The sequence below is a fragment of the Triticum dicoccoides genome, chromosome 6A, assembly GCF_002162155.2.
Source record: "Triticum dicoccoides isolate Atlit2015 ecotype Zavitan chromosome 6A, WEW_v2.0, whole genome shotgun sequence".
Classification (NCBI taxonomy): domain Eukaryota; kingdom Viridiplantae; phylum Streptophyta; class Magnoliopsida; order Poales; family Poaceae; genus Triticum; species Triticum dicoccoides.
In genome coordinates, this window is record NC_041390.1 from 253692138 (window position 1) to 253706749 (window position 14612).

A 14612-nucleotide genomic window follows, 5' to 3' on the forward strand; every position below is an offset into this window, starting at 1 on the left:
GGCCGCTCCGGCCGCGGCGGCCACCCACCTGCCTTAATGGTGACGCCTCCCCCGCCTTCGCCAGCTGCAAGCGCACGCTCCGGACCGGATCCACCAGCGCGGGATATCCCTGTTTCCCCTGGTCCGTCTGAGGTGCCTGAATCACAGCCCGAGGTTTCCCCAGATCCGGCCGACCGGCCGCAGATCCAGCAATAATCCTCGCTGCCGCTGGCCGCGATGCCTTCAAGCGAGGCCGAGCTACCGCCGCCCCCTACGCAGCGCCTTAAATCCATCATCGTCGCCCCATCTCCACCAGCTGCCAAGATTTCCCTTCCGGGGATGGGCGGTGGGTGGACCGAGGTCAGCCACCAGAAGAAGAAACGCCCTGCCTCCTGCCCGCCGGGCTACAGGGCGCACCCCGGGGTGCAGCGGCCGGACCGACGCAGTGGCTTCAATGCGGACGCCGCCCGCACGGCCTTCTTAAGCCGATTCCGCGGCTGCTGCTTCCGCTGCCTCAGCAAGAAACACCGCCGCGCCGACTGCCATGATCCCATCCACTGCATCCTCTGCGAACTGCCGGGCCACATAGAAAAGCAGTGCGCGCAAAATCAGCGCCCCCGGCCTCGGCAAGACGCTCCTCCGGCGCCAATCCACTCGCGCCTCTGTTTCCCGCCGCCTGCTGCATCCACCATGCCCACCACCACCCCGGCCATCCAGCGCCACATCGACCCCTCCCGCCGCCGCAGAGAGAGCCACTCGCTGACCATGTCTTCCCCGGCGACCGAGCAGGCCATTTTCTTCCTGCGCAACCATGCCATTACCATGACAGCGACGGACGACGTCAACGCCACGTCCCCCATGGCGGTAGGCCGCGCGCTGGAGGCGCAGCTTGCCGTCCCGGTGAGCCAGCTGTGTGTCACGGCTCACCACCCGAAGCACTACCTCGTCATCTTCAGCCAGCCCACGCACCACGTCAACGCCGTTCGCCGCGGCTCAATCAGGGTCAACAGCGCCACCTTCAACATCGCGCCGTGGCACGAGCACGACCACGCCGTCTTCGACACGCTCCAGCTCCATGTCCGAGTCGTCATCGAGAAGGTCCCGATGCAGTAATGGTCCCTGGAAGGGATTGACGAAATCCTCGGGAAGAAGGTGCACGTCGACCGCATCGACAGCAGGACGCAAGAGCGCGGACACACGAAGAAATTCGCCTACTGGGTCTGGACGGACGACGTCGCCCACATCCCCACCTAGTTTCTTTTAATGGAGCATGGTATAGTAGGTACTCCTGGATCTCCAAGTTTCTTTGGTATTCCACCCTTAAAATTATAATTAGTAAGCATGGTGGAAATTTCAGCTTCTGGTATCTTTCTTTTATTTGTAACAATATCTTTCATGTACTTAGCATAAGGATTCATTTTGAGCATATCAGTTAATCGCATACGCAAAAATATAGGTCTAATCATTTCAGCAAAGCGCTCAAAATCCTCATCATCATTTTTCTTGGATGGTTTGGGAGGAAAAGGCACGGGTTTCTGAACCCAAGGCTCTCTTTCTTTACCATGTTTCCTAGCAACAAAGTCTTTCTTATCATAATGTTGATTCTTTGATTGTGGGTTATCAAGATCAACAACAGGTTCAATTTCTACATCATTATCATTACTAGGTTGAGCATTATTATGAACATCATCATTAACATTTTTATTAGGTTCATGTTCATTGCCATATTGTGTTTCAACATCAGACATAGAGATATCATTTGGATTATCAGGTGGTTCAGCAATAGGTTCACTAGAAGTTTGCACAGTTCTGTCATTTTTCTTTTTCTTCTTTTTAGAAGAACTAGGTGCATCAATTTTATTTTTCTGAGAATCTTGCTCAATTCTCTTAGGGTGGCCTTCAGGATACAAAGGTTCCTGAGTCATTCTACCAGTTCTAGTAGCCACTTTAACATCATAATTATTTTTCTTACTATTCATCTCATTGAGCAATTCCTTTTGAGCTTTAAGTACTTGTTCTACTTGAGTGGTAACCATGGAAGCATGTTTACTAATAAGTTTAAGTTCACCTTTGGCATTAGCCATATAATCACCCAAGTGTCCAAGCATATTTGAATTGTATTTTAATTGTCTACCAAAATAAGCATTAAAGTCTTCTTGCTTAGCCATAAATTTATCAAACTCATCTAAGCATGGGCTAGCAATTTTAGTAAATGGGATTACAACTTTATCATATCTATAGAGAGAATTTACCTTTACTACCTGTGTCGGGTTATCGAGGTCTGGAGGTTTTTCAATAAGTAAAGGATCAAGATCATATGTTTCTTCAATAGGCGGTAAATTAAGACCATGTATTTCTTCAATAGGAGGTAAATTCTTAACATCTTCATCTTTAATACCCTTTTCTTTCATAGATTTCTTTGCCTCTTGCATATCTTCGGGACTGAGAAATAGAACACCTCTCTTTTTCGGAGTTGGTTTAGGAATAGGATCATTAATTGGAGCAGGAGCTGGCTCAGGAGATGGCTCAGGAGGTGCCCAATTATTTTTATTTGTCAACATATTATTCAATAAGATTTCAGCTTCATCCGGTGTTCTTTCCCTGAAAAGAGAACCAGCACAACTATCTAGGTAATCTCTGGAAGCATCGCTTAGTCCATTATAAAAGATATCAAGTATTTCATTTTTCTTAAGAGGATGATCAGGCAAAGCATTAAGTAACTTGAGAAGCCTCCCCCAAGCTTGTGGGAGACTCTCTTCTTTAATTTGCACAAAGTTGTATATTTCCTTTAAAGCAGCTTGTTTCTTATGAGCAGGAAAATATTTAGCAGAGAAGTAATAGATCATATCCTGGGGACTACGCACACAACCAGGATCAAGAGAATTAAACCATATTTTAGCATCACCCTTTAATGAGAACAGAAATATTTTAAGGATATAAAAGTAGCGAGATCTCTCATCATTAGTGAACAGGGTGGCTATATCATCTAATTTAGTAAGATGTGCCACATCAGTTTCAGATTCATAGCCATGAAAAGGATCAGATTCAACTAAAGTAATTATATCAGGATCAACAGAGAATTCATAATCCTTATCAGTAACACAGATAGGTGAAGTAGCAAAAGCAGGGTCAGGTCTCATCCTAGCATTTAGAGATTGCTTATTCCATTTAGCTAATAACCTTTTGAGTTCATATCTATCTTTGCAAGCTAAAATAGCTAAAGAAGCTCCTTGATCAAATAAATAACCCTCAGGAATAACAAGTGATTCTTCATCATCACTTTCATCATCATAATCAGATTCAATATTTTCAATGTCTCTAGCCCTAGCAAGTCGTTCCTCGAGAAAATCACTAAGTGGCATAGTAGTATCAGGCATAGAGGTAGTTTCATCATAAGTATCATGTATAGCAGAAGTAGCATCATCAATAACATGCGACATATTAGAACGAATAGCAGAAGCAGGTTTAGGTGTCGCAAGCTTACTCATAACAGAAGGTGAATCAAGCACAGAGCTAGATGGCAGTTCCTTACCTCCCCTCGAAGTTGAGGGATAAATTGTTGTCTTAGCGTCTTTCAAGTTCTTCATAGTGTCCAGCAGATATAAATCCCAAGTGACTCAAAGAATAGAGCTATGCTCCCCGGCAACGGCGCCAGAAATTAGTCTTGATGACCCACAAGTATAGGGGATCACAACAGCTTTCGAGGATAGAGTATTCAACCCAAATTTATTGATTCGACACAAGGGGAGCCAAACAATATTCTCAAGTATTAGCAGCTGAGTTGTCAATTCAACCACACCTGGAAACTTAGTATCTGTAGCAAAGTGTTTAGTAGCAAAGTAATATGATAGTGATGGTAACGGTATCAAAAGAGTAACGAAAGCAAAGTAATGTTTTTGGTATTTTTTAGTGATTGTAACAATAGCAACGGGAAAGTAAATAAGCATAAACCAGTATATGGAAAGCTCGTAGGCATTGGATCAATGATGGATGATTATGCCGGATGCGGTTCGTCATGTAACAGTCATAACATAGGGTGACACAGAACTAGCTCCAATTCGTCAATGTAATGCAGGCATGTATTCCGAATATAGTCATACATGCTTATGGAAAAGAACTTGCATGACATCTTTTGTCCTACCCTCCCATGGAAGCGGGGTCCTAATGGAAACTAAGGGATATTAATGCCTCCTTTTAATAGAGAACCGAAACAAAGCATTAACACATAGTGAATACATGAACTCCTCAAACTACGGTCATCACCGGTAAGTATCCCGATTATTGTCACTTTGGGGTTAACGGATCATAACACATAATAGGTGACTATAGACTTGCAAGATAGGATCAAGAACTCTCATATATTGATGAAAACATAATATGTTCAGATCTGAAATCATGACACTCGGGACCTAGTGACAAGCATTAAGCATAGCAAAGTCATAGCAACATCAATCTCAGAACATAGTGGATACTAGGGATCAAACCCTAACAAAACTAACTCGATTACATGATAAATCTCATCCAACCCATCACCGTCCAGCAAGCCTACGATAGAATTACTCACGCACGACGGTGAGCATCATGAAATTGGTGATGGAGGATGGTTGATGATGACGACGGCGACGAATCCCCCTCTCCGGAGCCCCGAACGGACTCTAGATCAGCCCTCCCGAGAGGTTTTAGGGCTTGGCGGCGGCTCTGTATCGTAAAACGCGATGAAATCTTCTCTCCTATTTTTTTCTCCCCGAAAGCAGATATATAGAGTTGGAGTTGGAGTCGGGAGGTCTCCAAGGGGCCCACGAGGTAGGGGGGTGCGCCCTAGGGGGGGCGCGCCCCCCACCCTCATGGAAAGGGTGTGGGCCCCCTAGTCTTCATCTTTGGCGAGGATTTTTCATTATTTATTGTAAGATATTTCGTGGAGTTTCAGGTCATTCCGAGAACTTTTGTTTTCTGCACATAAAACAACATCATGGAAATTCTGCTGAAAACAGTGTCAGTCCGGTTTAGTTCCATTCAAATCATACAAGTTAGAGTTCAAAACAAGGGCAAAAGTGTTTGGAAAAGTAGATACGACAGAGATGTATCACTCCCTCCTTTGTTTCTTGACGTAGGGTCCACGTCTCCTGGATCATGTTCGGTGAGAAAATCACGTCCCCGAAGGTTTCATTCCGTTTGGACTCCGTTCGATATTCCTTTTCTTCGAAACCCTAAAATAGGCAAAAAACAACAATTCTGGGCTGGGCCTCCGGTTAATAGGTTAGTCCCAAAAATAATATAAACATGGATAATAAAGCCCAATAATGTCCAAAACAGTAGATAATATAGCATGGAGCAATCAAAAATTATAGATACGTTGGAGACGTATCAAGCATCCCCAAGCTTAATTCCTGCTCGTCCTCGAGTAGGTAAATGATAAAAACAGAATTTTTGATGTGGAGTACTACTAGGCATAATTTCAATGTAATTCTTCTTAATTGTGGCATGAATATTCAGATCCGAAAGATTCAAGATAAAAGTTCACATTGACATAAAAATAATAATACTTCCAGCATACTAACAAAGCAATTATGTCTTCTCAAAATAACATGGCCAAAGCAAGTTCATCCCTACAAAATCATATAGTTTAGTCATGCTCCATTTTCGTCACACAAGAATACTCTCATCATGCACAACCCCGATGACAAGCCAAGCAATTGTTTCATACTTTAGCAATCTCAAACCTACAAACTTTCACACAATATATGAGCGCGAGCCATGGACATAGCACTATGGGTGGAATAGAATATGATGATGGGGGTTATGTGGAGAAGACACAAAGGGAGAAAGTCTCACATCAACGAGGCTAATCAATGCGCTATGGAGATGTCCATCGATTGATGGTAATGCAAGGAGTAGGGATTGCCATGCAACAGATGCACTAGAGCTATAAATGTATGAAAGCTCAACAAAAGAAACCAAGTGGGTGTGCATCCAACTTGCTTGCTCACGAAGACCTAGGGCACTTGAGGAGGCCCATTGTTGGAATATACAAGCCAAGTTCTATAACGAAAAATTCCCACTAGTATATGAAAGTGACAAAACAAGACTCTCTATCATGAAGATTATGGTGCTACTTTGAAGAACAAGTGTGGCAAAGGATAGTAGCATTGTCCCTTCTCTCTTTTTCTCTCATTTTTTTATTTGGGCCTTCTCTTTTTTTATGGCCTTTCTCTTTTTTTATATTCCTCACTTGGGACAATGCTCTAGAAAATGATGATCATCACACTTCTATTTATTTACAACTCAATGATTACAACTCGATACTAGAACAAAAGATGACTCTATATGAATGCCTCCGGCGGTGTACCGGGATATGCAATGAATTAAGAGTGACATGTATGAAAATTATGAATGGTGGCTTTGCCACAAATACTATGCCAACTACATGATCATGCTAAGCAATATGACAAAGATGAATGTGTCATGATAAAAGGAATGGTGGAAAGTTGCATGGCAATATATGTTGGAATGGCTATGGAAATGCCATAATAGGTAGGTATGGTGGCTATTTTGAGGAAGATATAAGGAGGTTTCTGTGTGAAAGAGCGTATCATATCACGGGGTTTGGATGCACCGGCGAAGTTTGCACCAACTCTCAATGTGAGAAAGGGCAATGCACGATACCGAAGAGGCTAGCAATGATGGAAGGGTGAGAGTGCGTATAATCCATGGACTCAACATTAGTCATAAAGAACTCACATACTTGTTGAAAAAAATCTACAAGTCATCAAAAACCAAGCACTACGCGCATGCTCCTAGGGGGATAGATTGGTAGGAAAAGACCATCGCTCGTCCCTGACCGCCACTCATAAGGAAGACAATCAAAGAACACCTCATGTTTCAAATTTGTTACATAACGTTTACCATACGTGCATGCTACGGGACTTGCAAACTTAAACACAAGCACTTCTCAAATTCACAACTACTCAACTAGCACGACTTTGATATTATTACCTCCATATCTCAAAACAATCATAAAGCATAAACTTCTCTTAGTATTTAAAACACTCATAGGAATTTTTGTACTAATCTTGAATACCCAACATATTAGGATTACTTAAGCAAATTACCATGCTATTTAAGACTCTCTATCATGAAGATTATGGTGCTACTTTGAAGCACAAGTGTGGCAAAGGATAGTAGCATTGTCCCTTCTCTCTTTTTCTCTATTTTTTATTTGGGCCTTCTCTTTTTATGGCCTTTTTTTATATTCCTCACTTAGGACAATGCTCTAGAAAATGATGATCATCACACTTCTATTTATTTACAACTTAATGATTACAACTCGATACTAGAACAAAAGATGACTCTATATGAATGCCTCTGGCGGTGTACCGGGATATGCAATGAATCAATAGTGACATGTATGAAAATTATGAATGGTGGCTTTGCCACAAACAATATGTCAACTACATGATCATGCTAAGCAATATGACAATGATGAATGTGTCGTGATAAAAGGAATGGTGAGAAGTTGCATGGCAATATATCTCGGAATGGCTATGGAAATGCCATAACAGGTAGGTATGGTGGCTGCTTTGAGGAAGATATAAGGATGTTTTTGTGTGAAAGAGCGTATCATATCACGGGGTTTTGATGCACCCGCGAAGTTTGCACCAACTCTCAATGTGAGAAAGGGCAATGCACGGTACCTAAGAGGCTAGCAATGATGGAAGGGTGAGAGTGTGTATAATCCATGGACTCAACATTAGTCATAAAGAACTCACATACTTATTGCAAAAATCTACAAGTCATCAAAAACCCAAACACTACGCGCATGCTCCTAGGGGGATAGATTGGTAGGAAAAGACCATCGCTCGTCCCCGACCGCCACTCATAAGGAAGACAATCAAAGAACACCTCATGTTTCAAATTTGTTACATAACGTTTACCATAGGTGCATGCTACGGGACTTGCAAACTTCAACACAAGCACTTATCAAATTCACAACTACTCAACTAGCACGACTTTGATATTATTACCTCCATATCTCAAAACAATCACCAAGCATCAAACTTCTCTTAGTATTTAAAACACTCATAGGATTTTTTTACTAATCTTGAATACCTAGCATATTAGGATTATTTAAGAAAATTACCATGCTATTTAAGACTCTCAAAATAATCTAAGTGAAGCATGAGAGATCAATAGTTTCTATAAAACAAATCCACCACCGTGCTCTAAAAGATATAAGTGAAGTACTATCGCAAAACTATATAACTCAAAAGATATAAGCGAAGCACATAGAGTATTCTACCAAATTCCAAATCATGTATGGCTCTCTCAAAAGGTGTTTACAACAAGTATGAATGTGGTAAACTAAAAATCAGAGACTCAAATCATACAAGACGCTCCAGGCAAAACACATATCATGTGGTGAATAAAAATATAGCTCCAAGTAAAGTTACCGATAGAAGTAGACGAAAGAGGGGATGCCTTCCAGGGCATACCCAAGCTTTGGCTTTTAGGTGTACTTATATTATCTTGGTGGTGCCATGGGCATCCCCAAGCTTAGGCTCTTGCAACTCCTTGTTCCATAATCCATCAAATCTTTACCCAAAACTTGAAAACTTCACAACACAAAACTCAAAGTAGAAAATCTCGTGAGCTCCGTTAGCGAAAGAAAACAAAAGACCAGTTCAAGGTACTGTAATGGACTCATTCTTTATTTATATTGGTTTTAAACCTACTGTATTCCAACTTCTCTATGGTTTATAAACTAATTTACTAGCCATAGATTCATCAAAATAAGCAATCAACACATGAAAAACAGAATCTGTCAAAAATAGAACAGTCTGTAGTAATCTGTAGCTAGCGCAAGATCTGGAACTCCAAAAATTCTAAAATAAATAGCTGGACGTGAGGAATTTATCTATTAATAATCTTCAAAAAGAATTAACTAAATAGCACTTTCCAAATAAAAATGGCAGCATTTTTCGTGAGCGCTAAAGTTTCTGTTTTTTACAGCAAGATATTAAGACTTTCCCCAAGTCTTCCCAACGGTTCTACTTGGCACAAACACTAATTAAACACAAAAAACACAACCAAAACAGAGGCTATATAAATTATTGATTACTAAACAGGAGTAAAAAGCAAGGAATAAAAATAAAATTGGGTTGCCTCCCAACAAGCGCTATTGTTTAACGCCCCTAGCTAGGCATAAAAAGCAATGATAGATCTAGGTATTGCCATCTTTGGTAGGCAATCCATAAGTGGCTCTAATAATAGATTCATAAGGTAATTTAATTTTCTTTCTAGGAAAGTGTTCCATGTCTTTCCTTAACGGAAATTGGAATCTAATATTTCCTTCCTTCATATCAATAATTGCACCAATCGTTCTAAGGAAAGGTCTACCAAGAATAATAGGATATTAAGGATTGCAATCTATGTCAAGAACGATAAAATCTACAGGCACATAATTCCTATTTGCAACAATAAGAACATCATTAATTCTTCCCATAGGTTTCTTAATAGTGGAATCCGCAAGGTGCAAGTTTAAAGAGCAATCATCAAAATCACGGAAACCTAACAAATCACACAAAGTCTTTGGAATCGTGGAAACACTAGCACCCAAATCACATAAAGCATAGAACTCATGATATTTAATCTTAATTTTAATAGTTGGTTCCCACTCATCATAAGTTTTACAGGGATAGAAACTTCCAATTCAAGTTTTTCTTCATAAGATTGCATCAAGGCATCGACGATATGTTTAGTAAACGCTTTATTTTGACTATAAGCATGAGGAGAATTTAGCACGGATTGTAACAAGGAAATACAATCAATCAAAGAGAAATTTTCATAATTAAATTCCTTAAAATCCAAAATAGTGGGTTTAGCAACATCTAGGGTTTTAATTTCTTCGATCCCACTTTCATCAAATTTAGCATCAAGATCTAAAAACTCCGAATTTTTGGAACGCCTTCTAGGTAAAGGTGGATCATATTCAGTCCCATCATTATTAAGATTCATATTGCAAAACAAAGATTTAATAGGGGACACATCAATAACTTTTAGATCTTCATCTTTATTTTCATAGGAACTAGAAGAACACGCTCTTATAAAGGCATCTTTCTTAGCACGCATCCTAGCGGTTCTTTCTTTGCACTCATCAATGGAAATTCTCATGGCTTTGAGAGACTCATTGATATCATGCTTAGGTGGAATAGATCTAAGTTTCAAAGAATCAACATCAAGAGAAATTCTATCAACGTTCCTAGCCAAATCATCAATCTTAAGCGATTTTTCTTCAATCAAAGCATTGAAATTCTTTTGCGAAGTAATAAGTTCTTTAATATTAGATTCAAAATCAGAGGGCATATTATTATAATTTCCATAAGAATTGTTGTAGGAATTACCATAATTATTAGAGGGATTACTAGGATAAGGCCTAGGATTAAAATTTCCTCTATACGCGTTGTTACCAAAATTATTCCTACCAAAAAAAATCACATCCATAGACTCACTATTATTCTCAATCAAAGTAGACGAGGGCATATCATTAGGATCAGAAGAAACACTCATACTAGCAAATAATTTCATAAGTTCATCCATCTTTCCACTCAAAACATTAATTTCTTATATTGCATGCACCGTTTTATTAGTAGATCTTTCAGTATGCCATTGAGAATAATTAACCATAATATTATCTAGGAGTTTAGTAGGTTCTCCTAATGTGATTTCCATAAAATTGCCTCCCGCAGCCGAATCTAAAAGATTTCTAGAAGAAAAATTCAATCCAGCATAAAATTTTTGTATAATCATCCACAAATTCAAACCATGAGTAGGGCAATTACGTATCATTAATTTCATCCTCTCCCAAGCTTGTGCAACATGTTCATGATCAAGTTGCTTAAAATTCATAATATCGTTTCTAAGGGAGATGATCTTAGCGGGAGGAAAATACTTAGAGATAAAAGCATCTTTGCACTTGTTCCAAGAATCAATACTATTTTTAGGCAAAGACGAAGACCAAGCTTTAGCACGATCTCTAAGCGAAAAAGGAAATGGCTTCAATTTAACAATATCATTATCCACATCTGTCTTTTTTTGTATATCACACAAATCAACGAAGGTATTTAGATGGGTAGCGGCATCTTCACTAGGAAGGCCAGAAAACAGACCTTTCATAACAAGATTCAGCAAAGCGGCATTAATTTCACAAGATTTAGCATCGGTAAGAGGAGCAATCAGAGTGCTAATAAAATCATTGTTGTTGGTATTGGTAAAGTCACACAATTTAGTGTTATCTTCAGCCATCGTGACAAGCAAGCAATCCAACACACCAGCAAACAAAAAGCAAGCGGGCAAAAAGAGGCAACTAGAGAAAGAGAGGGAGGATAGAGAGAGAGAGAGAGAGAGAGAGAGAGAGAGAGAGAGGGCGAATAAAACGTTAAGGGTGAAGTAGGGGAGAGGAAAACGAGAGGCAAATGGAAAATAATGTAATGCGGGAGATAAGGATTGTGATGGGTACTTGGTATGTTGACTTTTGCGTAGGCGCCAGAAATGACTCGTTGTTGGAAGTCAAATATTGACTTGCGCGAACCTCCCCGGCAACGGCGCCAGAAATTATTCTTGCTACCTCTTGAGCACTGCGTTGGATTTCCCCGAAGAGGAAAGGATGATGCAGCAAAGTAGCGTAAGTATTTCCCTCAGTTTTTGAGAACCAAGGTATCAATCCAGTAGGAGGTTGCGCGCGCGTCCCCTAGTACCTGCACAAAGCAAATAACTCCTCGCAACCAACGGGATAAGGGGTTGTCAATCCCTTCACGGTCACTTACGAGAGTGAGATCTGATAAGATAATATTTTTGGTATTTTTATGATAAAGATGCAAAGTAAAATAAAAGCAAAGAAAATAACTAAGTATTTGGAAGATTAATATGATGAAGATAGACCCGGGGCCATAGGTTTCTCTAGTGGCTTCTCTCAAGAGCATAAGTATTCTACGGTGGGTGAACGAATTACTGTTGAGCAATTGACATAATTGAGCATAGTTATGAGAATATCTAGGTATGATCATGTATATAGGCGTCATGTCCGAGACAAGTACACCGACTCCTGCCTGCATCTACTACTATTACTGCACTCATCGACCGCTATCCAGCATGCATCTAGAGTATTAAGTTCATGAAAACAGAGTAACGCCTTAAGCAAGATGACATGATGTAGAGGGATAAATTCATGCAATATGATAAAAAACCCATCTTGTTATCCTCGATGGCAACAATGCAATACGTGCCTTGCTGCCCCTACTGTCACTGGGAAAGGACACTGCAAGATTGAACTCAAAGCTAAGCACTTCTCCCATTGCAAGAAAGATCAATCTAGTAGGCCAAACCAAACTGATAATTCGAAGGGACTTGCAAAGATAACCAATCATACATAAAAGAATTCAGAGAATATTCAAATACTGTTCATAGATAATCTTGATCATAAACCCACAATTCATCGGTCTCAACAAACACACCGCAAAAAGAAGATTACATCGAATAGATCTCCATAAGAGAGGGGGAGAACATTGTATTGAGATCCAAAAAGAGAGAAGAAGCCATCTAGCTAATAACTATGGACCCGAAGGTCTGAGGTAAACTAATCACACTTCATCGGAGAGGCTATGGTGTTGATGTAGAAGCCCTCCGTGATGGATACTGTCGGTGTCAAAACCGGCGGATCTCGGGTAGGGGTCCCGAACTGTGCGTCTAAGGTGGATGGTAATAGGAGGCAGGGGACACGATGTTTTACCCAGGTTCGGGCCCTCTTGATGGAGGTAAAACCCTACGTCCTGCTTGATTATTCTTGATAATATGAGTAGTACAAGAGTTGATCTACCACGAGATCGGAGAGGCTAAACCCTAGAAGCTAGCCTATGGTATGATTGTATGTTGTCCTACGGACTAAAACCCTCTGGTTTATATAGACACCGGAGGGGGCTAGGGTTACACAAGGTCGGTTACAAAGGAGGAGATATACATATCCGTATTGCCTAGCTTGCCTTCCACGCCAAGTAGAGTCACATCCGGACACGGGACGAAGTCTTCAATCTCTTATCTTCATAGTCCAACAGTCCGGCCAAAGGATATAATCTGGCTGTCCGGATACCCCCTAATCCAAGACTCCCTCAGTAGCCCTTGAACCAGGCTTCAATGACGATGAGTCCGGCGCGCAGTGTTGTCTTCGGCATTGCAGGGCGGGTTCCTCCTCCGAATACACCACGGAAGAGTTTGAATACAAGGATAGTGTCCGACCCTACAAAAATAAGTTCCACATACCACCGTAGAGAGAATAATATTTCCACAAATCTAATCCACTGACACATTTTGGTAGCATGACACCATGCCACGGTCCGGTAATTATTTGAACCGTTTTTCTTTAACCAGCCCCGCACATAACGCGAGGCGGTTTCTTGACACGTCTTGTCAAAGCAGAGATCGTGCTCCCCTTATTACGGGATTCTCATCAATACGGACATGGGTAACCCAACCGCACCATCAATTACAGCGCTTGGGGTTAAGCGAGTTTTACCGGGCTAGTGGGGGCGCATAGTTTAGTCCGCCCTTATAAAGGGATAAGATCTCACCTATTTCAACCCACGCCTTCTTCCTCCTTGCTCATCCATTCTTGCGCACTCGAGCTCCAGTGCCCAAGTCCACATCCTTCTCCTCAACTCTCTCCAAACATGTCCGGAGCGGGAGGCAAGTGGATGGCCTCCTCCGTCACGAAGGGGCACATCAAAAAGTTACGTGGAGCCGGATACTTAGCCGCGGATATCGCGCACCGGCTGCCAGCCGCGGGGCAGATCGTCCCTACCCCGGAACCTCACGAAAGGGTGGTTTTCCTCCCCCACTTCGTCCGCGGACCGGGGTTTCCCCTCCATCCATTCGTCCGCGGCCTCATGTTCTATTATGGGCTGGACTTTCATGATCTGGCCCCGAATTTCATCCTCAACATCTCGGCGTTCATCGTCGTGTGCGAGGCTTTCCTCCGCATCCGGCCCCACTTCGGCCTATGGCTGAAGACCTTCAACATCAAACCAAAGGTAGTAGGTGGCCAACAAGCGGAATGCGGCGGAGTCATGGTGGGAAAAATGGCCAACGGTACATGGCTCGAGGGCTCCTTCGTGGAGACCGTAAAGGGGTGGCAATCGGGGTGGTTCTACATCACCGAGCCACGCGACACCAACTGGGTGGCGGCCCCCGAGTTTCGATCCGGAGTCCCCACGCGGCTCACTTCCTGGAAGGAGAAGGGCCTGTCTTGGGGCTCTTCGGTGGAGCTGGACAGACTCCAGAAATGTATCCGGAACATGACAAGCAAGAAACTTAAGTTGTCAACATAGTCCAGGTGAAAGTGCGTTATATCGACTAGAGGGGAGTGAATAGGCGATTTTTATGAAATTCTTCACTGAGGAATTTGCCGGTGAGGAAATTCCTTAGCGAAGAACTACTAGCAGCGGAATAAGTACTCAAAAGTAAACATAACAGAATACAAGCATGGTCATCATGATGAAATGAAGACAGGCACAGAGTACAGGTAGCGTAAGCACAGGATAAAGACAAACAGACTGAAAAAATTGAACTGTGGAAATTGAGAAAGTCTT